Source organism: Muntiacus reevesi, chromosome 9, assembly GCF_963930625.1.
Source record: "Muntiacus reevesi chromosome 9, mMunRee1.1, whole genome shotgun sequence".
Lineage (NCBI taxonomy): Eukaryota > Metazoa > Chordata > Mammalia > Artiodactyla > Cervidae > Muntiacus > Muntiacus reevesi.
In genome coordinates this window covers 27,137,649-27,162,095 of record NC_089257.1, presented here as the reverse complement: position 1 = coordinate 27,162,095, position 24,447 = coordinate 27,137,649, and the positions used below count along the sequence as shown (strand labels likewise).

The 24,447-nt window shown below is 44.5% G+C and overlaps 1 protein-coding gene across 1 annotated transcript in view; it reads right to left on the bottom strand.

Annotated features, from left to right (window-relative positions):
* CD59 (CD59 molecule (CD59 blood group)) overlaps window positions 1-17,842 on the bottom strand; it is a 202,376-nt gene extending 184,534 nt beyond the window's left edge. Inside the window, exon 1 of the mRNA XM_065945529.1 lies at window positions 17,832-17,842. The gene's annotated coding sequence lies outside the window, so the exon portion shown is untranslated. The remainder of the gene's footprint in view (window positions 1-17,831) is intronic.
* Window positions 17,843-24,447: the final 6,605 nt, after the last annotated feature.

Below are 24,447 nucleotides of genomic sequence, written 5' to 3'. Positions count from 1 at the left end.
TGCCTTGGGGCAACTAAGCCCACACCATAACTAGTGAGCCCGCAGGGCTCCGGAGCCCACATGCCACAACAACAGAGCCCGTGTGCCACCCTACGGAAGCCCGCACCCCCTGGAGCCCAGGTGCCACAGCTATTGAAGTTCTCACATCACGGCTAGAGAACCCATGTGCCACAACTAAGATCTGATGCAGACAAATAAATGTTTAAAAAAAAAGAAAAAGAAAGAAAGCCAATGGGCCCAGGAGTCAGAAAAAGAGAGCTCTACTACTGGTCTTGGAAGTTACCAACTTCAAGACACTAGCTAAATATCTTTTGCTTCTTGTGATTTCCGTTTCATCATATGCAAAATGAAGACGTGGAAAATGTAGGACCAGGTAAACAATTGTTAAATTTACATTAGCTTTAGAGCCCTTTGCTCAATGAAATATTCAATGCAAAGTCAATGTCAAATAGACACAGAGGGGATGACTGTGGCAGCAGAAGGCATGGGGGCCTTGAGTACCGTGGCTATGTGCTTGGCCTTCTCTTCCTCACCACGGCGGCCCTTCAGGGGTCTTATGGAGGCACTGCTTAAAAACCACTAGACTTGTGCTGAGCGTCATTCGTCATTAGGGAAATGCAAATCTAAACCACAATGAGGGGGAACACAGAGGAGTTTTAGGGCACTAAAACTATTCTGTATGATACTATGGTGGTGGATACACGTCATTGTACATGCGTCAAATTCCATAGCATGTACAACATGAAGAGCGAACCCTAATACGAACTCTGGACTTTAGTGATAATGCTATCAATGTAGCTTTACTAACTGTAACAAGTGGTCCCCTGTAGTGTGGGATATTCATAGTGGGGAAGGTTGCGCATGTGTGGGAACAGGGTAAATGGGAACTGTGGATTTTCTGCTCAATTTTGCTCTTTCCTTTGAAGTGATGGAAATGTTTTAGACCTGGATAGAGGTGATGGTTACACAACACTGTGAACATACTGAATGCCCTGAACTGTATACTTTAAAAGATTAATTTTATATTATACGAATTTTACCTCAACTCAAAAACAAAACACCATACTAGAAGCTCTCTGAATTTTTTCCAGTTCCAGTGCTCTGCCATGCAGGCCCACTGCCACTCACCATCTGCAGGAGAATTGGAATTTTGAAGTGGGTTTGTGTGTGCAAGTACCGAGAAAGAGTCCCACAGTCTATTTTGACTGTTTGCTCTTATTACGATCATCCCCTAAACCCTTCGTAGGATTCTGAAGGAAAAGGAACCCAGGAAAGGTAAGTTTTGAAAGGATAAAGAAAGTATAGAAAGTGCCAGAGCATGAAACACAGACAAGGTATGAATGTAGCATACATAGGGGTGATGGGTGATGGGTACCCTAATGGAAGGCCCCTGAAATGTACCAGACTCCATCTCGGAGAGCAACAAAGACAATTATACAGCTGAGGGGCTAACTAGTGAGCTATTCTTAGTGTGGGCAAAAAGAAAAAGTTGGGCTCTTTATTGCCTACAAAGGTTAAAAGAAAAGACCCTCCAGGGCTTCAAGGAGTCTGTGGAAGAACTCTAGACCAGTGCTGTCCAATATGATAGCCACTAGCCGTGTAGCTGTTGAACACTTGAAATGCGACTGGTCTGAATTGAGATGTGCTGAAGCGTAAAATACACACGAGGCTTTGAAAATTGAGTATGAATAAAAAAGAATGAAAATATCTCAATCATTTTCCTATTGACTATATGTTGAAATCTTAGTATTTTAGATGTATTGGGTCAAAGAAATATAATTAAACTCACCTATTTCATTTTAGTTTTTTATATAGCTACTAGAAAATTTTAAATTACATACATGGGGACTTCCTTGGTGGCCCAATGGCTAAGAACTCTGTGCTTCCAATGCAGGGGGCCCTGGTTTGATCCCTGGTCGGGGAACTAGCTCCCACATGCCACAACTAAAGATCTCATATGCCACAATGAAGACTGAAGACCCCACAACTAAGACCCAGCACAGCAAATAAATAAATAAAAACATTTTTTTAAATAGTAAATTCTTCCTTATAAAAGAAAATCACATGCATGACTCACATTGTATTTCCCTGGGACAGCATGGCTCTGTAGACCATTGTGTTACTCCTTCAGGGCAGAAGTGGTGCAGTTCAGGGTCTCTGTCCAGGGCAGAGACTACTCAGGCTTAAGCACCTTGTGGAAATACAGAATTCCTAAACGGTTGCCTGGAAATGTGGGTGTGTCTCAGCTTAAGAAAGCACAACATACAGAAGCCAGTAAGCAAAGCAAATTTTGCTTGCAGCCTGGGTACAAATACAGGTGCATCCAAAGCTTAAAGTCTTTTTTTCTCCCCCCTCACTTCTTTTTTCATTTTTAAAAAATTAATTAATTAATTTAAATTGGAGGCTAATTACAATATTGTGGTGGTTTTTGCCATACATCGACAAGAATCACCCACAGGTACACGTGTCCCCCCATCCTGAACCCCCCTCCCACCTCCCTCCCCACCCCATCCCTCTGGGTTGTCCCAGAGCACTGGCTTTGAGTGCCCTGAAGTGACCCCATTTTCTCAAAAAGACCAGATGGCCGTAAGCATAGTGTCAGTGGAGGTGGGAGGCCCCACCGTGCTCTTCCCCAACATCCCAATAAATCTCCCAGAGTCCCAGGGGTCAAGGTCATAGAATTTCCAAAATCACCTGAAATCGACTGAGAAAATTGTAAAATGTTTATTCTGTGGCAGAGTAAAAATTGCATGTTTTCTATCAAGGTAGAATATAAGAACAAAGATCCAAATAGCCAGTCCCTCACACCGCCATTTTAGTCACAGTCTGCCGGTGCTTTTGGCTGTGTTACAAAATGAAATAAATCCCTTTATAATCCTTCATACTGGCTCCAAAAAAGTATTTTCACAAGCACCAGAGCAGACCCTTTGGGCATTATTTTTTCCTATAAAAATGCTCATCTCCACTCAAAACCTTTTTCTTTTTTAATCATATCCTCTTACAAAATGGTAAACTGAAATGATTTTGGTGCAGGTTTTGCTGGATGGAGCTGGGGAGGAAGGAAATGTGGGCAGTGGTCCAAACAGAAATCCCCCTCCCAAGCTCAATATCCTCCCCAAACTCTCCATAATCCTCCCCAGATCACTCACCTTCGATGGTCTCTGCTTCCACACAACACAGCAAATTTCCCATTTTCTGCCTGGAAACATTCTCTTGCATTGTTGTTACTTAAAACTTCATAGTTTGTAGGGTCTTTGAGCAGCAGGACACTCCCCTTGACCCCCACCCCTATACCTAGCTCAGTATGACTTCACATAGCACTCAATAAATAGTTGTTGAATGACTGAATGAAGTTGAATCTGATATTTGCCAACTCTGATAAAATAGAGGAAATCAATGTCAGTATTTCCAGCTAGATAGAGAAACAGGACAGCTATATAAAATGATCTGAAGGAAAAATTGCATCCAACACTTTACTTTCAGGTCTCTGAAGGAGGCTGTTATAACAATGGACTATAAATACAGGATGAATGCTATATCTGTAAAGAAGCAATTCCAACAGTGGTCTGCAAGAGCCAAGAAAATCCAGCTTCTTCTCCCCGAGTATATACACAGGTGCACTGTGTGGAATGAAATCCACTTAACTTGATTTTATGGACAGTGATTCATGCAAACTCAGTTCCAAACTGCTCGGCACGGCTCAGTTAAATAAATTACAGCAAGAGTAAGCCAGCCTGCAGTAAAGGCAAAAGACAGAAAATAAAAACTCGAGGTTGAGGACTGAAATTTTAGGAGAGCCTGGTGCGCCAGAATTGTCTTTCTTCTGGGAGTTCTGTAGGGGTTTTAGCAATCTTCAAGGTCAAGGCCCTGAATGGATTGATGGAGGCTGAGCCCCATCAACTGAGCCCCAGTGAAGACTGAGTATATGTCCAAAGTCACTTAGTGATTAAGTGGCAGAATCAGGGCTCCTGGGTCCCAAGTCAAAGCATTTGTCATCTTATTCAGGCTCCTGAATGTCGCGTTCACTGTCACAGTGCCAGGCACAACGAAGAGAATCAACACATATCTGTGGAATGGATGAATTACCGCATCTGCTGGGCTGGGGCTAGCAGAGTCAGCCTGACGGATGGAGAGGAGAAAGATCTATGAAGACCCTTGAGACTAGATACTCATGTGTTTAGGGACGGGAGAGACTGCTCCTAGCAGCTGCCCTACATCCTCAGTGTTCTAGCTCCCACCAGGGAAGACACAACTATCTCCACACTTGGGCCTCCTATTTATTATGTGGGATAAAACTGCCACAGTGCTCTGCTTTCCCTCCACTGGCGCTCCCTAAGGGCCTTCAGGGATAAGGCATCACTGCCCAGCTGCGGAGAGAGGTCAGTGGGGATATTTGCCTCATTAACCCACTAGCATCCACAGGCCGTGAGCATACAACAGGACAATGGTGATGTCTTTGGAGTGTTCTGGGAGATAACATTGCATCCTTATAATTAATTAACTAATGTCTTTATTCTAAGCTAGCTTGGTAACTTTTTGTTCCTTGCAACCTAAAGATTCTTACATAAAATAAAGGATCTTCATAACTGGCACAATAGACAAAGAAATTTAAGGCATGATGGTTTTACAAATTTAAGGTATAATGGACTCTACACATGGACGTCACCAGATGGTCAATACTGAAATCAGATTGATTATATCCTTTGCAGCCAAAGATGGAGAAGCTCTACATAGTCAACAAAAACAAGACCAGGAGCTGACTGTAGCTCAGATCATGAACTCCTTATTGCCAAATTCAGACTTATATTGAAGGAAGTAGGGAAAACCACCATACCATTCAGGTATGACCTAAATCAAATCCTTTACAATTATAGAGTAGAAGTGACAAATAGATTCAAGGGTTTAGATCTGATAGAGTGCCTGAAGAACTATGGACGGAGGTTCATGACATTGTACAGGAGGCAGTGATCAAGACCATCCCCAAGAAAAAGAAATGCAAAAAGGTAAAATGGTTGTCTGAGGAGACCTTACAAATAGCTGAGAAAAGAAGAAAAGCTAAAGGCAAAGGAGAAAAGGAAAGATATACCCATTTGAATGCCGAGTTCCAAAGAATAGCAATGAGAGATAAGAAAGCCTTCCTCAGTGATCAATGCAAAGAAATAGAGGAAAACAATAGAATGGGAAAGACTAGAGATCTCTTCAAGAAAATTAGAGATACCAAGGGAATATTTCATGCAAAGATGGGCCCAGTAAAGGACAGAAATGGTATGAACCTAACAGAAGCAGAAAATATTAAGAAGAGGTGACAAGAATACACAGAAAACTATAAAAAAAGATCGTCATGACCCAGATAACCACGATGGTGTGATCACTTACCTAGAGTCAGACATCCTGGAATGCGGCAAAGTCAACTAGACCTTAGGAAGCATCACTATGAACAAAGCTAGTGGAGATGATGGAATTCCAGTTGAGCTATTTCAAATTGTAAAAGATGATGCTGTGAAAGTGCTGCACTCAATATGCCAGCAAATTTGGAAAACTCAGCAGTGGCCACAGGACTGGAAAAGGGCAGTTTTCATTCCAATCCCAAAGAAAGGCAATGCCAAAGAATGTTCAAACTACCACACAATTGCACTCGTCTCACATGCTAGTAAAGAAATGCTCAAAATTCTCCAAGCCAGGCTTCAACAGTAAGTGAAGTGTGAACTTCCAGATGTTCGAGCTGGATTTAGAAAAGGCAGAGGAACCAGAGATCAAATTGTCAACATTCACTGGATCATGGAAAAAGCAACAGAGTTCCAGAAAAACATCTATTTCTGCTTTATTGACTACACCAAAGCTTTTGACTGTGTGGATCACAACAAATTGTGGAAAATTCTTAAAAGAGGTGGACATACCAGACCACCTGCCTCCTGAGAAATCTGCCTCCTGAGAAATCTGTATGCAGGTCAAGAAGCAACAGTCAGAACTGGACATGGAACAGACTGGTTCCAAATTGGGAAAGGAGTACATCAAGGCTGTATATTGTCATCCTGCATATTTAACTTATATGCAGAATACATTATGCAAAATGCCAGGCTGGATGAAGCACAAGCTGGAATCAAGATTGCCAGGAGAAATATCAATCACCTCAGATATGCAGATGACACCACCCTTAAGGCAGAAATCAAAGAACTAAAGAGCCTCTTGATGGAAGTGAAAGAGGAGAGTGAAAAAGTTGGCTTAAAGCTCAACATTCAGAAAACTAAGATCATGTCATCCGGTCCCATCACTTTATGGCAAATAGGTGTGGAAACAATGGAAACAGGGGCTGACTTTATTTTGGGGGGCTCCAAAATCGCTGCAGATGGTGACTGCAACCATGAAACTGAAAGGCACTTGCTCCAGGATTTCCCTGTAGTTCAAAGGGTGAAGAATCTGCCTGCGAGGCAGGAGACCAGGGTTCGATCCCTGGATTAGGAAGTTCCTCTGGAGAAGGGAATGGCATCCACTCCAGTATTCTTGCCTGGAGAATTCCATGGACAGAGAAGCCTGGTGGACTACAGTCCATGTGGTCGCAAAGAGTTGGACACGACTGAGCGACTAACACAGTACACACAGTAGCTCCTTGGAAGGAAAGCTATGGTCAACTTAGACAGCATATTAAAAAGCATAGACATTACTTTGCCAACAAAGGTCCATCTAGTCAAAGCTATGGTTTGTCTAGTAGTCATGTATGGATGTGAGAGTTGGGCTATAAAGAAAGCTGAGCACTGAAGAATTGATGCTTTTGAACTGTGGTGTTGGAGAAGACTCTTGAGAGAATCTTGGACTGCAAGGCGATCCAACCAGTCCATCCTAAAGGAGATCGGTCCTGAGTGTTCTTTGGAAGGACTGATGCTGAAGCTGAAACTCCAATACTTTGGCCACCTGATGCAAAGAACTGACTCATTGGAAAAGACCCTGATGCTAGGAAAGATTGAAGGCAGGAGGAGAAGGGGACGACAGAGGATGAGATGGTTGGATTGCATCCCTGACTCGATGGACATGAGTTTGAGTAAGCTCTGGGAGTTGGTGATGGACAGGGAAGCCTGGTGTGCTGCAATCCACGGGGTCACAAAGAGTTGGACAAGACTGAGTGACTGAAATGAACTGAACTGAATGGTTTTAGAACATGACTGCAAATTCTTTGTACAGGACGATTATTCCCATCAAGCAACGAGGTCTATGTCCCCTCCCCTTGAATCTGAGAAGGTTTGTGACTGTCTTAGCCAATAGAGTATGAGAGATGTGAAGATATGTTTGAGTTCCAAGGATAATTCATCAACATTCTTGGAGCATTGTGCTACTCTATTGAAAGTCTTCCAGGACTTCCCTAGTGGTCCCCTGGCTAAGAATTCACCTTCCAATGCAGGGGATGTAAGATTGATCCTTGGTCTGGGAACTGAGATCACACATGCTGCAGGACAACCAAGCCCAAACACGGCAATTAGAGAAAGCCCATGTATTGCAACTACATGCGCTCTAGAGCCCTTGCTCCACAACAAGAGGAGCTCTCTCATATCGTGACACAGACTCAGCAGAATCAAAAAAAAAGAAAAAAGTTCTCTCTACCATGAAACCATCATACTGTGGAGAGGTTACATGTTGGTGTCCACAGTTCCAGCTGAGCCAAAGCCAGCCTAGGCAATAGGTATATGTAAATCAAGAAGCTTCCAGATGACTCCAACCCCAGCCATTCCAATCTTCCCAGCTGAAGCTCATACATGGAGGAGCAGTGGTAAGCTGTCCCAACATACCTTCTGTAAATTCCTAACCTGCAGAACACACGAACAGGAAAAAAAAATATGGTGACGGTTTTATACCATTAAGTTTGGGTTAGTTTGTTACATGACAGTATGTAACTGAAAGAGACACATAGAAAGGAATAATAAAGAGGCCAAGAGTATGGAGCATTGGTTTAGCTGGTATATACAGAGAGGGTACCGTGGAATGCCTGTATCAATCTGAAGATACCAGAGACTGGGAGCCTTAGGGACAGGCGTTGGTACGGAGCAGCAAAATATATTTTACATGTAAAATTTAGCAACGTGTCTAGGAAAGGATTGCAGTAGACCAGGATGCCAAAATAAACAGGTGAGAACTAACGGCACAATGGTGAAGAATTGGGACTGTGGGACAGAAAGCTGGATTCTAATTCGTACTCTACAGCGTATTATGTGACCTTTGGCAAGGTTATTAACATTTCTGAGTCTGTTTCTTCACCTGGAAAATGAGGACAATAATAGCATCCATGTTATAAAGTTTTAAATGGTAACACCTATTACAAAGTGCCTAACACAGTGCTTGCCATTTAATAAGTGCTCAGTTAGTCACAGTAATAAGGAGACAAAGCAGGAGATAAAGCGCCTGGATCCACCTGACTCCAACGTCACTTTCACTCCACTCAGCTCATCCTCAAGAAGACCCTGAGTTTTGGTAAAAACAGAGGGCAGATACCTAAAAGAAAAAAGAATGGAGGAAAAAGAATATGAAAATGAAAAATGAAAAAAAAGAACATGAAGAATCAGTGCTCATATTAGACAGTTCCACCAGTTGATAGGGAAGTAGTGCAGTGGCAACTCACACACACTACTTTGATAACAATTTGCGTGCGGTCACAACAATCACACAGGCACACTGTGTGTGTGACCGAGTAGTGCCCTCCTAGTTGGCGCTCAACAGAAATGTGTGCAAAAAAAAAAAAAGAAATGTATGCACATACACCTAAAGGACACGCATAGGAATGTTCCAAGCAGCATTTTCCACAACAGTCACAGATCAGACACAGCATCTGCCCACTAACAGGAGAATGACAACTTGTGATGTATTCATACAGTGGAACACGCTACAGTAATGAAAATGAGTGTGGCACAGCTAAAACAACAGAACGTAGTAGCACAAAAGAAACCAGATACAAATGCATACACACATGGCCCCATTCATATACACACACACACATAATTCCATTTCTGTAAAGTTTGAATACCTAAAACTAGCATATGAGAAGTCAGGATGGTGGTTACCTTTGGGGAGGACCTAGGGAGGAATTATTGGGAGAGAGTGTGAAGGGGGCTTCTGGGGTACTGGTAGTAATCTATTCACATGGTATTTACTTTATGCTAACTCACTGACCTGTATATTTAACAATTTGAACACACTTTCTATGCATATGTGATATACTTTGTGATAAATTTTTTAAAATAAAAGACATTTAAAATGGCCCTTCCCAGGTGGTTCAAGTGGTAAAGAATCTGCCTGCCAATGCAGGAGACTCAGGCAGGAGATGTGGGTTTGAATCCTCGGTTGGGAAGACTCCCTAGAGAAGGAAATGGCAACCCACTCCAGTGTTCTTGCTGGGGAAATCCCATGGACAGTACTTTGTGACTGAACACACACACATACATACACACACACAAGAAGACATGGCTTTATAGCACTTTCTAGGAGTTACTGCCTAGCAAACTGAGGTTGGCTATCTTTTGTGATTCCCCAGGGGACAACATGGCATCCATCTGAGTGTGGCCAGAACACCCAGGAACACTGGGATGATTCATAAAGGCACAGCCCAGCCCCTGATAGGACAGCCCAATCTAGCAGCAAACTTAGACCAGAAAAAACCACAATGAGGAAAGTCTGCAAGGAGCCTAAATGAGATGGGAGTGACCCACCCCCTGGGCAGGGATAGGCAGGCATTGCCGGCTTTGGAGATAGGCAAGCATTTAAACTTAACAAAGCCCCTTCCAGCCCCCGCTGAAGGAGCTGTTTGTTTCCGAAGGCCTGATGGAACAACTAACTGTAAGCTAGGGAGAGGAAATTACACAATGGATGTTGAAATGTGGGCTTGTTGAAAAGTTGTCACTCGAGTAATGAATGCCCTATTTCCTGTTTTTTGCTGAAAGTTAAATGCTGGGCATAATTAGCTAGTAAAAAAGCAAGCTTGGCAGCAGAACAAAAATAGCACATTTTGGGAGCCCAGGCCAATTAAAATTGTTTATGCAGCCATTTAGCAATATTTTTCTCCAAACTATTATGACCAGGAAATATGCAGCGTGAGACTGGGAGGCAAGTTCCTCAGAAGAAAAATGGCCCCCACACTGATCCTTTGAACAGCCTGCTATTCTCAGGGGATTTTATAATAAGAATGAGTACTTCCATCCTCCTGAACTCCCTGGGCCTCCTTGGGATCTTGAGAACAGCATCACTCACCCCGTGAGCGGGCAGCTGTGGATGGCGGGCTGCAACCTGCTAATGTTAAGATTAGCCAAGCTCCCCTATGTGTCAGAGCAGCCAACGACTGTGGATTTAGCTGCCTAATGCAGTCGTTTAAATCATCTGGCTGATGCCATAATCAGATTGAGTGTATGAAACGTTTTTGTTAATAACTGGACAGTCTGGCTGGTGTCAGGATTAGTTGCTAGAACTCAGCAAAATTGCAAAGTCAGTCACCATGCCAGCTCCTTCCTGCCCTCTCTCCAGCACTTTCTAGGTCTCTGAGGATCTTCCATCTCAAGGACTCAGGTTCCATCTTCCTCTTCTCCAACCTCCCTGTCAAAACATGCTTTCACATCCTTCCTTCACGGTAAGATATCATGGACTGATAACTGCTTTAGAAGTCATCGATCACAGCTTCTAGCTGAGAGGTAAAGTTTTGATTATGAAATTTTAGGCAGCATCCAGCTGAATTAAGGGATCTGGTAGACAGTTTGGAGGCAGGGAGCTTTCTCAGCATCCCTAAAATTTCACCCAAGGGAAATAGCCAATCCTACTTAACTTACTAGGTTAACCTACTTGACTGAACTGCTCTACTGGCTGACAGGAGAGAGAAAATCACTGGAGAACCGCACTCCACTGTAGGCATGGTTCCAGAACCCCCGTGCAGTTTATATCTTCGCCTAACCACCTCCTCCACTGGCCTTCTCCAAGGGCCTGTCTTATAGTAATTAAGTCCTGGACTTCCGCTTGAGCTCTCACTGTGAAGTGAATGGTAGGGGGGTTAAGGGCTGCAGAAGCAGAGGAGACCCAGATGCTCTTCTTTATGAGCTTCAAAGTATTTGAGCCCTGGAGAAGGAAATGGCAACCCACTCCAGTATTCTTGCCTAGAGAATTCCGTGGATAGAGGAGCCTGGCAGGCTACAGTCCATACAGTCCATGGGGTGGCAAAGAGTCAGACACGACTGAGCGATTAACACACACTTGAAATTATATGACATCTGAGTTTGCTTTAGAAGAACCAAGCAAGGGAACAGAACAAACGGAGATGAAAAAGACTGATCATAAATTGATAGCTATTGAATCTGAATAGAGGTTCATAGGAATTCATTATACTATTCTCTCAACTTTCTCGTGTTTGAAATTTCTGTAATAAATTGTTAATGTTTAAACAAAAAGAAAAAAAATCCAGGATCTTGCAGATGAATGGATAAATAAGATGTGGTGTATATATATACAATGGGATATTACTAAGCCATTAAGAAGAATTGAATAATGCCTTTTGTAGCAACATGGATGGGCCTAGAGGTTGTCATGCTTAGTGAAGTAAGCCAGACAGATAAGGAGAAATATCATATGACATCTCTTATATGCAGAATCTAAAAAGAAGTGATACAAATGAACTTATTTACAAAACAGAAAAACAGACTCACAGGCTTAGAGAATGGATGAGGGGAACAGATAGTTAGGGAGTTTGGGATGGACATGTACATTCTGCTATATTTAAAATGGATAACCAACAAGGTCCTAGGTATAGCACAGGGAACTCTGCTCAATGTTATGTGGCAGCCTGGATGGGAGGGGAGTTTGGGGGAGAATGGATGCGTGTGTATGTATGGCTGAGTCCCTTTGCTGTTCTCTTGAAACGATCACAACGTTGTTTGTTAATTGGCTCTACTGCAATATAAAATTAAAAGCTTTAAAAAAAAAAGTACTTGAGGACACAGAAACATTTGGGGAAGTGGAAACTATGTGTAGAATCCAGGCTGTTTCACTTATTCAATACTCCTTCCATCAACTGAAAACCTTAGTGAGTTGTCAAGATCGTGTGAAGCCAGAACTTTGATCAGGGAGGAGGATGGCAGCTTCCCGAGCCCGAGGTGTGGAGGTGAGCACCATACACCTGAAAGGCTGCCATTCTAAAGCCTCTTGTCATCACTGGATTGGACCAGGGGGCTTCAAGGGCAGTAGAGTTGGCGCCTTCCCTCCTGTTTATGTTCTGTTCATTTTCATATCCATTCGTTCATATGTAGATAGCAGTTATAAAATATACATCTATGAACCAAAAAAAAAAAATTTAATTTGATATTAAAATTTCTCCTTTGTAAAAATAAAAATTAAATTAAATTAAAATTTTTTTAAAAATGAGAAAAAAAAAGCGCTCTCCTTGGCTTGACCCGGGCTCCCTGTGTCACCGTTTCTCTGACTCATCATTTTCCTGAGCTGGCCAGGACCTTCTTGCCTCAGAAGCACACTCTGTGCTTTTCTAATTTTTTCAGGCTCTGTCCCTGCCTGTGCTCCTTTTTATCCGTGTATCCAAATCTCTCCAATCATATGAGACCAGCCTGAACCCCACTTCTTACCCACAAAGCTCCTTTGACCACCTTTGGCATGATGGTCTCCTACACATCTGAACCCCTGTAGCATATATTCCCTCCACCTGCACCTGGCCTTCAGTCAAGAATTGCCTCTGACATGTCCTGTATCACCACCGAACATTTATTTTGGGGGAGAATGTACAGCCTCTTGCTCATGGGCTTTTGGGTCAGGAGGGGACCTCTGGTCAACAGTGTCCAGGTCAGAACTAAACGAAGCTCCTGACCATGAACCCACCCCTGGGTCCCCACAGGAATTTCCTGTTAAACTCCCTCCCCCACCCCTCTGTGTTCCATTTCCTGCCCTTCCAGACTCACCTCTGAATCACAGATTTCCCTGCTAGCCCTTCCATGCGCTCTCTCCCCTCCATTCAATAAGCATCACAAGGTTTCAGATAAGAATACTTTAAGACATCAACTCTGCAGCCTCCAGAATAGCTCCAGGAGACTTGATTCTGTTTCCACAAGCTGATGTGGTACAGTGGCTGTAACACTTTGCAGTTAACCAACCAGTGATCCTGAAGGGTCATCAGTCCCCCTGTCATTCATTCATTCAATCAACAAATATTTTTTGAGTATATGCCATATGCTAGAAGGGGATCCACGCAAGCAAATAAGCAGTTACAGTGCAAATTCTGTCTGATGGTGCTGGTAAGGTATCCCACATGGATGAAGTTCTATTCTGTTTAATAATATGTTCAGAAGCAAGGGCCTCCACTCTCTTCTGCAGCCCTTTCCAGAGACTGAAGTTTTTTTTATGGTTCACCCAAGTCTTCAAAAATCTCAGACTGTTTTCACTGTGTTCAGTCCCTAAGTTGTGTCCAACTCTGTGACCCCATGGACTGCAGCCTGTCAGGCTCCTCCATCCATGGGATTCTCCAGGCAAGAATACTGGAGTGGGTTTCCATTTCCTTCTCCAGGGGATCTTCCTGACCCAGGAATCAAACCCACATCTCTTGCATAAGTCTAGTTAACAGGTAGATTCTTTACCACTGAACCACCAGGGAAGCCCTGTTTCCATGACTTATTCTTTAGAATAAAGTGGGAGGGGGGATCGGGATGGGGAATACATGTAACTCATGGCTGATTCATGTCAATGTATGACAAAACCCACTACAGTATTAAAGTAATTAGCCTCCAACTAATAAAAATAAATGAAAAAAAATAAAATATTCATTTATTTGGCTGTACTGGGTCTTAGTTGTGGCTTGTGGGATCTAGTTCCCTGACCAGGGATCAAACCTGGGCCCCCTGCATCGTGAGCATGGAATCTTAGCCTCTAGACCACAAGAGGAATCTCTGTTTCCATTACCTGTTAAACTTAGCAAGAATCTTTAAAAAAAGAATTGGTCAAAATACTTAAGAGTCTTCGTGTAATTCAAGATGATAATTAGGGCATGCCTCCAGCATTTTACCAGGTGCTTCAACTTTGCCTAATGTTTAAAATTATGCTTTAAAGGCAAAAATTTAAGCACTGAATGATTCTAGTTGTCATTTACTGAATACATGTTCAGTGCCAGGCAATTTTCTTAGGCCTAGTAGAGAGACCTGAAGGCCCAAGGGAGTCTGAATTACCACACACTAGGTCATTAGACTCCCCTTTGGTCCTGTATCCCTAGATGTCTGTCCACCTAGTGGACTTCCATTGTGTTGCTGGACCCACATCCATTCTCTTCTCTTCTGGTATCATCACTCACCTTTGTTGAATTCAGACCATCTAGTCTCCACACCCACCTTTGGTGAAAGGGTAGGTAAGTGACCCATATTATACCAAACTGCCATTCTCTCCCTTGAACTTGAATCTTAAGAAGCTTGACTTGTGCTATCTACCTCACTGATGAGTTCTGAAGTGACTTCCCATTAGGCCCTACTCTGCTTAGAGTCACTGCTGTTGATTTCTGCTGCTTGCAACCAAAGAACTGTAACCAAGACAGTGGTTCACCAATTACCATGAAAATTGGAATTCTTTTGTTCTGAAGAGAGCAAGCTGATAATGTCTGGAGCTTGCACACTCTGCTCAGCTTTCTGTAAAAGGAGGAGGGACTTGGGCACCAGGGCCGTGGACCGTGGGACATTAGAGAAAGGAACTGCCTGACAAACAGCAAACGTGCCAAATGAACGCTTTCAGGGAAACCAGGGTTGCCTGAACACTATTGATTCTGGGTCCACTAATGTTTCGGGCTGGGGGGCTGGGTGTGACAGCTCTGCCTCACTCAGCGCAGGGCCGCCAAGTCAGGCCCATTTTCTGGTGTCAGGAGGGAAATGGGAGACTATTAAGGAAGCACCTTATCAGGAACTGAGCTCAATGTCACTGGGGAGACAGTGGCAATTAGCCTGATGGAGGCCATGAAGCAGCCCCAGCTCCCGGGCAGGTGTGGAAGAAATTAGCCGGAAGCATCTTAACTGACAAGTCAGCTTAGGCCCCAGTAGAAAGAGGGCCCTGAGCAAATGCTGATGTGCCCTTTTCTCTGGCTGGGAAGGTCCCTAGCCCTTTCAGTTTTCTTCTGATCTGCTCCCTCTAAACACACACACACACTTGCTGCTGGACATCTATGTACTTTACCAGCCCCATTTACAAAAGGAAAAATGACCCCTCTCTGTTGAACAGTATGTTCGTATTTATTAGGTCAGGCAAGCAATGTGGTTTTAAGGGCTCAAGCTTTAGAGACTGGACTAGAAGGAGTCACGAGTGTGTGAGGGGCCTTCTTTTGAAGAAACTCTCACACAAACCTCATCACTTTCCTCCCACTCCAAACACACACGAGGCAAAGTCAACAGATACAACCTGAGGGCTGGGAGAACACTTTCCTGCTCTGCGAGAGTTTACTGTGTGACCTCAGAAAAATCCCTTTGCCTCTCTGAGCTTCAATTTTCTCAACTAAGAAATGGAGCAATTACTAAGTGATCTCTGAGTTAGCCCAGGTCCTCTGAGAAGCAGATGGCAAGAAGGGGTTGTTCAATAATCCAAGGACTTCAGAGGAGAAATTCCTGTGAGAGAAAATGAAGGGGGAGCTGAGAAAGGCTGAGAGAGTCCTCAGACCACAATGCAAGAAGAGAAGAGGAAGGGTAAGTGGCAGCGTCTTAGATGGGCCCTAAATCTAAGGGAAGTTCAGCGAGGCCATCAAGCAGTCCTTAAGCCAGGGACAACTGTCAGCGGAGTTTGCTGTCTCCCAGGAAGAGGTCTGCCGTAGCATCTGCGCTGTTTTCTGTCATCTGGGAAGTGTGGCCTCCGAGTAGACAGTCCAAGAAGCCGTTCAGAGCAAGCAGCTGGGGCCTCCCGAGCTTGGATTCTGCGAGGTGCATTCTTTGGGCCATAATCCTCTCTAAGCACCCTGGGTGCTCTCCTGCCCGTTGTTCTCAGAACCCTGGAGCTCGGCCAGCAGACCCAGAGCCACGTCGACATGAGGGGTCTGGCCGGGCCCTGGCCGCGGGCTGGCCTCCTGACCGGCCTGCGTGTAGCAGCTGGTCTCGGGCACGCCCCCATGGCAGAGCTGGCAGGATGTTTGTGCTCATTTAACACATTGGGATCAAATGTTTCCTGCCATTCCTATTTTTGGCTGCGCTTTGGTCTTCAGAGAAGGGAAGTGGGGGCTTCAGTTTCCCTGCTGTCGTCTTTGTTTGAGGTGAAGCCAAGCAAAAGAGGCCCTACCCTGATTACATCTGTCCTGTCTTTCCTGGCTCCCCCCTCCCCAAGCTGAAGACCCTGCGTGCACACGTCCACACATCCACATATAGGGATTTGTATGCCTTTGAGTTCTGGATGGGTCTGGGCTTAGGAAAACCTAGGGTTGAGTTTCCTGGATGTATAACCCTGGGCAAACGACCGTCTCCACAAACCTTGACATTCTTATCTATAAAGGTGGGATAAAACTTACCTGTTAGGGTCATTGTGAGGACTTCATAAGAAAAGGCACACAAAGTCTTTAACACGCAGCTCGGATCATAGTGTGTATATGCGTGTGTGTGTGTGCAAGCGTGCAAATGCACTTGGTTGCACATGCACATGCATTCAGTTGCTCAGTCACATCCAACTCTTTGCAACCTCATGAACTGTAGCCTGCCAGACTTCTCTGTCCATGGAATTTTCCTGGCAAGAATACTGGAGTGGGTTTCCTACTCCAGGGGGATCTTCCCAATCCAGGGATTGAACCCGCATCTCTTGCATCTCCTGCATTGGCAGGTGGATTCTTTACCACTGTGCCGCCTGGGAAGCTCCTTGGAGCACAGTACGTGCTCAGTAAATGATTATTTGTGGTGTCACCTACTAAACACCTACTATCAGCTTCATCATTCCTGCCTTCCATCCTATCTTCTTGTGAGAAGAACAAAGGCATCAGAAATTTCTCCTGCTCTCAAGAAGCATACAGACTAGAATAAGAACATAGAGAAAAACAGAAACAGGCTTAGAGAATGAAAACTTGCCTGGGGAAAGAATGGGAGGAAGAGATAGTTAGGGAGTTTGGGGGTGGACATGTACTTGCTGTTATATTTAAAATGAATAACCAGCAAGGACCTATTGTATAGCACAGGGAACTCTGCTCAATGTTATATGGCAGCCTGGATGGGAGGGGAGTTTGAGGGAGAATGGATGCATGTTTACGTATGACTGAGTCCCTTTGCTGTCCACCTGAAACTACTACAACATTGTTAATCGGCTATACTCCAATACAAAATAAAAAGTTAAACAAAAGAACACCCAGAAAGTTGCTAGACGGTGGGGCTGGTTTGGGAAATTTTGTCACAATCGGGACTGTCTCATTCATTTTGTGACTTCTATTGGGGCTCCCTCTCATGTCTGTATATTCAGTCTCCTGAACTCACAGGTAATGTCTTAGACCCAACACGCCGTAATGTGTAGAGATGGTGCTCCTGGCATAGTGAATGTACTTTCCACACTTTGTGGAATGTAGAAAAGAGAGTACTGATTGGGAGTGATGATAAAGCCTGAGCAAGCAATGGACCACCAAAGCCAGGTGATGAAGGGCCTCGTAAGCCATATCAAGGAACTGGTCTTGAACCGGAAGGTGACAGGGGTGCCCTTGATGGGTTTCAAGTAGGAGAGTGATGTAATCAGATTTGTCTGATGGCTTCAGAACAATTTACCCCATTAGCACCTTTCCCTGGGGGAAATCCTGTCCCCTGGAGAGGAAAGTATGAAGAGAAAGGACCCGCCCCTTCAAAGCACTGTCTGCTCAAACTTTCCCTGACCTGTCCACCATCTGAACAAAGGCCCCACGGCCAGCTGGAGAGGGGCCTTGTTGATTACTCACAATTCCCTTCCCAAGAGGACAGGCGTTGATATGTTTTCTCTTGATAACACTGGCTCCTTTCGAGCAATAGCACTTCCTGTCTGATCAGAGAGCAATTACTGCACCTCCAAAGAGAAAACACTTTAAATAAATCCAGTTTTAGCCCTCCGTCCTTGATAATGGCGACGTTTGTTCATTAATCAGCCACTGGCTCTGAGTTTAAGGAAGAGTGGGCATTTAGGACACCCCGTAAACCAGATCGATGTTTCCAGATTTGTTTGGTACAAGAGTCCAATGGCCAAAGGAGCTCTTTGCCCAGGGAATCTGGCCCCTCTATGCCAGTCTGGGTGTGGAGCTTCTGACTTTCCTGCCCCCAATCCTTTCAGTATCTGGGGCCAGGGACCTGTGAAGATCAAGGCCAAGGTTTGGTTCACTTGGGGAAAGTCCAAGCTTATTCAGGTCAAACTCTGTGCCCCTTGAACTGTTTACATTAGGGAGTCACAAGGAAATTTGCATGAAGAAAGGTTGTCACCCAGTAGCCATCATTAAATACTGCATTTTTTTTTCCCATCTTGGGAGAATTAAAATTCTACCTCTAAATGAGCATTCCTACTAGAGATCATTAGTTGGCTTAATTGTCTCCTTTCCAGTATCTGCTGGGCTATCCCTCACTCCTTGCTTGCTCTTTTAAGACCCCTGGAGGGATAAGTAGACAATAATGTTAGTTAACATTTACATAGCACCTGCAATGTGCCAGATACTGTGCCAAGCACTTTTCATTTACTTAGTTGTGTGGCTTTCCAAAACACCTCTATGACATAGGTACTATTATTGTTCCCATTTTTTTTTAATAAGGAAATATTTTTTTTAGGTCATGCCCTGTAGTATGAGGGATCCTAGCTTCCCAACCAGGGACTGAACCCATGCTGCCTGCAATGGGAGCACAGAGTCTTAACCGCTGGCCCACAAAGGAAGTCCCAATTCCTAATTTTAAATGAGATAACTGGGGTACAAAGGAGTTCAGAAACTTTCTCATTTTTTTTTTCGGTTATACCACACAGCTTGTAGGATCTTAGTTCCCCCAACCAGGGATTGAACTTGGGTCCTTGGCAGTGAAAAGCCTAGATCCCTAACCACTGAACCACCAGAGAACTTCCAAGAAACTTTCTAAAGTTCGAATAGCTGATCCATGGCAGGGCCGGATTCTGAACCCAGGAAATCTTGACTGTGGATTCTGTGCTTGTAACGTATGCAGACTACCTTTTCAAACCATCATCCTCTCTCCAAACTCTTGGCCTTCTCCTGTCTAACCCTGGCTCCATCCTTACCTTTTCCAGGGGGTTTTCCTGAGCTCTTAGATTCCTGAAGGACAGGAATAGTAATCTTGTTCATCATTGCCTCCTGAGCACTTCGCACCTAATTGATGCTCAAAATAGTTATTGAATAAATATTACGAGTCATTGAGCACTGGCCCGAGGCGCTTCACCTCCTAAGGACTATTGTATCCTGTTACCACTCTACATTGTAATCACTTGTAATGTGCTGGTGACTGTTCTCACAAGTGAATACCTTGCATCCTGGAATGGATGGCAAGATCCTCTGTCCTTCCTTTATAGGAAGCTCAGCCCTAAAGTGGTGCCCACTCAGCGTTATTATCTGGCTTTTGTCCACATTCCTTCCTACTAGTTGTGGTAGGCAAAGTAATGGCTCCTCAAAGTATGCATATTCAAATCCTTAAAATAAAGATGCCATATAGCAAAGGGGGGGATTAAGTTCACAGATGGAGTTAATCACTGCCCTTGGGCTAGGGAGAGCAGCCTAATCCAGGTGAGCCCAGTGTGATCACAGTCCTTGTAAGTGGGAATCAGACTCAAGCTTGAAGATGCTACGCTTCTGGGTTTGAAGATGGAGGAAGGGGCCAGGAGCCCGGAAGTTCAGACAGCCTCTAGACACCTTCCCAGAGCCTCCAGAAGGAAGGTCGCCCTTTCACACAATTTTCACCTCATGAGACCAACTTCAGGCTTCTGATCTACATAACGGTAAGATAATAGCTGAGTGGTGTTACCGTGGGAGTGGGTTTTTTTTTCTTTTTTTTTTCTTTTTGGATGCTCTGGGTCTTCATGGCTTTTGTGCGGGCTTTCTCTAGTTGCAGCAAGTGGGGGTTACTCTTGGCTGCAGTTCTTTTTTTTTTTTTTTTTTTTTTTAAATATTATTTTATTAGTTGGAGGCCAATCACTTTACAACATTTCAGTGGGTTTTGTCATACATTGACATGAATCAGCCATATAGTTACACGTATTCCCCATCCCGATCCCCCCTCCCACCTCCCTCCCCACCCGACTGCTCAGGGTCCTCCCAGTGCACCAGGCCCGAGCACCTGACTCATGTATCCCACCTGGGCTGGTGGTCCGTTTCACCATAGATAATATACATGCTGTTCTTTCAAAACATCCCACCCTCACGTTCTCCCCCAGAGTTCAAAAGTCTGTTCTGTACTTCTGTGTCTCTTTTTCTGTTTTGCATATAGGGTTATCGCCACCATCTATCTAAATTCCGTATATATGTGTTAGTATACTGTAATGTTCTTTATCTTTCTGGCTTACTTCACTCTGTATAATGGGCTCCAGTTTCATCCATCTCATTAGAACTGATTCGAATGAATTCTTTTTAACGGCTGAGTAATATTCCATGGTGTATATGTACCACAGCTTCCTTATCCATTCATCTGCTGATGGGCATCTGGGTTGCTTCCATGTCCTGGCTATTATAAACAGTGCTGCGATGAACATTGGGGTGCACGTGTCTCTTTCAGATCTGGATTCCTCAGTGTGTATGCCCAGAAGTGGTATTGCTTGGTCATATGGCAGTTCTATTTCCAGTTTTTTAAGAAATCTCCACACTGTTTTCCATAGTGGCTGTACTAGTTTGCATTCCCACCAACAGTGTAAGAGGGTTCCCTTTTCTCCACACCCTCTCCAGCATTTATTGCTTGTAGACTTTTGGATAGCAGCCATCCTGACTGGCGTGTAATGGTACCTCATTGTGGTTTTGATTTGCATTTCTCTGATGATGAGTGATGTTGAGCATCTTTTCATGTGTTTGTTAGCCATCTGTATGTCTTCTTTGGAGAAATGTCTGTTTAGTTCTTTGGCCCATTTTTTGATTGGGTCGTTTATTTTTCTGGAATTGAGCTTCAGGAGTTGCTTGTATATTTTTGAGATTAATCCTTTGTCTGTTTCCTCATTTGTTATTATTTTCTCCCAATCTGAGGGCTGTCTTTTCACCTTACTTACAGTTTCCTTTGTTGTGCAAAAGCTTTTAATTTTCATTAGGTCCCATTTGTTTATTTTTGCTTTTATTTCCAATATTCTGGGAGGTGGGTCATAGAAGATCTTGCTGTGATTTATGTCGGAGAGTGTTTTGCCTATGTTCTCCTCTAGGAGTTTTATAGTTTCTGGTCTTACATTTAGATCTTTAATCCATTTTGAGTTTATTTTTGTGTATGGTGTTAGAAAGTGTTCTAGCTTCATTCTTTTACAAGTGGTTGACCAGTTTTCCCAGCACCACTTGTTAAAGAGATTGTCTTTTTTCCATTGTATATCCTTGCCTCCTTTGTCAAAGATGAGGTGTCCATATGTTCGTGGATTTATCTCTGGGCTTTCTATTCTATTCCATTGATCTATATTTCTGTCTTTGTGCCAGTACCATACTGTCTTGATGACTGTGGCTTTGTAGTAGAGTCTGAAGTCAGGCAGGTTGATTCCTCCAGTTCCATTCTTCTTTCTCAAGATTACTTTGGCTATTCGAGGTTTTTTGTATTTCCATACAAATTGTGAAATTATTTGTTCTAGTTCTGTGAAAAATACCGTTGGTAACTTGATAGGGATTGCATTGAATCTATAGATTGCTTTGGGTAGAATATTGGCTGCAGTTCTTGTTTGGTGGCTTCTCTTGTAGAGCACAGGCTCTAGGCGCGTGGGCTTAGTAGTTACTCTGTGGCATATGGAGGTTTCTCAGACCAGGGATCATCACCTGTATGGCCAGGTGGATTTTTTTTTTTTTTTGCCAGGTGGATTTTTACCCACTGCACCCCCAGGGAAGTCCAGCTGGTGATGTTTTTAAGCCATGAAGTCTGTAGTAATTTGCTATAGCAGCCACAGGAAACAAGTACACTGGTACTGAGGGTGGAGAGGTGAACAAAACCAACATGATGTCTGGCCTTGACAGCTTACTGGATATTGCCACTGTCTTGGGGACTCTGAGTCTGGTTGGCAGTTCCTAAAACACATTAGGTTCCAGAAGCATCTCTGGAACAGCGGGAACTCTGCCCTTTCTGGAGCCTGGAGCCTGTCGGTGGTGTTCAAAGCTCTCCTTGACTCATCTGGGTCACCTCTTTTGACTGCCGTATATTATTTTTTATGTGTTTGGGACTATACTAAGTGTTTTGCATATGTACCTAATTTCATCCTGACCACAGCACTCTGAGAGAGGTATTTTTATCCTCATTTACCAGATGAAGAAACTGAGGCACCAAGAGGAAAAGTAAATTTCCAAAGAGCATACAGCTAGTAAGTGGCAGATGTGAGCCTAAGACGTCTGGCTCTGAAACCCACCCATACCATCAACCATTCAGTTTTTGTCCCATCTTCGGCCTGCCAGCTTCACCACATGCGTGTCTAATAGGGCAGAGTCCCTTGTTAGGTCAAACACTGCTCCCACCTAGGTGCACAAGGGGTGCTTTTCCAGAAGCCTGATGAAGGCTGAGATGAGCAGGATGCTGAATGGCTCTTGAGAAGATGTCCTGGAGACAAGCCCTTGGCAGAGTGGGTAGACCAGGATAGCATCCGGTGGTAAAGAAGACCACATCTCAAGTGCAGGGTGAGGGCGATGGGCTGTGTTTCTGGGGGAGCTCTGGGCCCAGAAGTGGCCCCTAAGGAGGGCAAGACTCAGATCTACCCCACTCCAGGCCTTCACTCTAGGCAGCCTCTTCTTTCTCCAGCCTTCTCCTTGGAGGCGGCTACATTTCTCTCAAGTCAAGGCGATGTGATCTGCCTTCAGTAGACCCTGGGGGAAGAGAGGGTGATGTGGGGACAGGGAAGGGAGGTGCAACTACAGCAGTAATAATAACAGCTACTATTTATTCAACATTAAAGGAATCCCGTGTAATCCTCAGAACATCCTTTGGGGTAGATTCTCTTATCACCACCACTTTGCCAATGGGGAAACTGAGGCTCAAAGAGAGGACTTCTCCAGCTCACACAGCCAGAAAACATAGAACCTGGTCTCCCCGGTTCCAAAGTCCATGCTGACACAGGAGTCAGGGACACACAAATGAAATCATTAACTAGGTTGCCTGTCACCTTGACCTTAAATAGAACTGGGGAAAGGCCTGCTCCCACTTCTCCCACGATCGTGGCACTGATGAGGCTCCCAGCTGCCCGGCTTGGGAAACTTGCCACGGGGCGTGGGACCGTCCGGCCAGCAAAGGGTGTGTGTCTGTGGGGCAAGCTGCCCTATCGCACTGCAGGGAGTGGGGAGGAAGTGACTCAATCATCAAAGGCCTGGTCTTCCTCCGGGAACTGTCCCTAATCACCATTATCCCACTACAATAATACCATTTCAGAGAGACTGTGAGCCGGGGCACTGTGTAGCCATGTAAACTGCTTCCTGTATCTGCCAAACCCAACAGCATTCGGCAATTAATAGAATCCAGCGAGGCCTCCCGCCCTGATAAGGCCAGGCAGCGCTGCTGCTTCTGGCCTTGTTGTTCTAATGACGCATGGCCCTTATGCTGCTAAGTCATTCTCTCTCCTCTCCGGCACCATGGGGCCACAGTGGCCCAGGGCCCCTGCGAGGCCGGAAAGAGTCACACTCTGCTTGGTTTTGCCATTTTGTGGGGATGAAAATTATTTTTATTCTTCTGCTAAACAAAAGTCAATCCAGGCCACCCCAGGGTGCTGGAGGAGAATGGGATTATTTGGGAGAAGTGGCTTAGCAGCAGCAGCACAACCCCAGCACCCTAGATCAGAGACCCACAGATAAGTGGATGCTTCATGAAGTGGTGCAAGGGAAGAAGTTAGGAAAAGTTGATACCACATGACTCCTAGATCATACCAGGGTTTTGGGATTTTAAGAGCCTTGTGCATGCATGCTAAATTGCTTCACTTGTGTCCGACTCTCTGCAAACCTATGGACTATAGCCCGCCAGGCTCCTCTGTTCATGGGATTCTCCAGGCAAGAATACTGGAGTGTGGTGCCATGCTGTTCTCCAGGGAATCTTCCTGACCCAGGGATCAAACCCACGTCTCTTACACTTCCTGCATTGGCAGGCAGGTTCTTTACCACTAGCGACATCTGGGAAACCCATTAAGAACCTCAGATCCTTGTAAGAAACTGCCTTTAGGACGTAGAGAAATGCTTTAGAAAAGACCTAACCCCACATAAATTATCTGTGGTTCTATGGATGCAGTTGGGAGGTGACATTTCACAGTCCCAGGGCTCCCTGAATCTTGGAGGGAACATGGTTTGACAGGTGATGGCAGCTCAGAGACCCCTCCTGTCTGTGGCCCACACCTGCAGTCCACTGTGGGTGG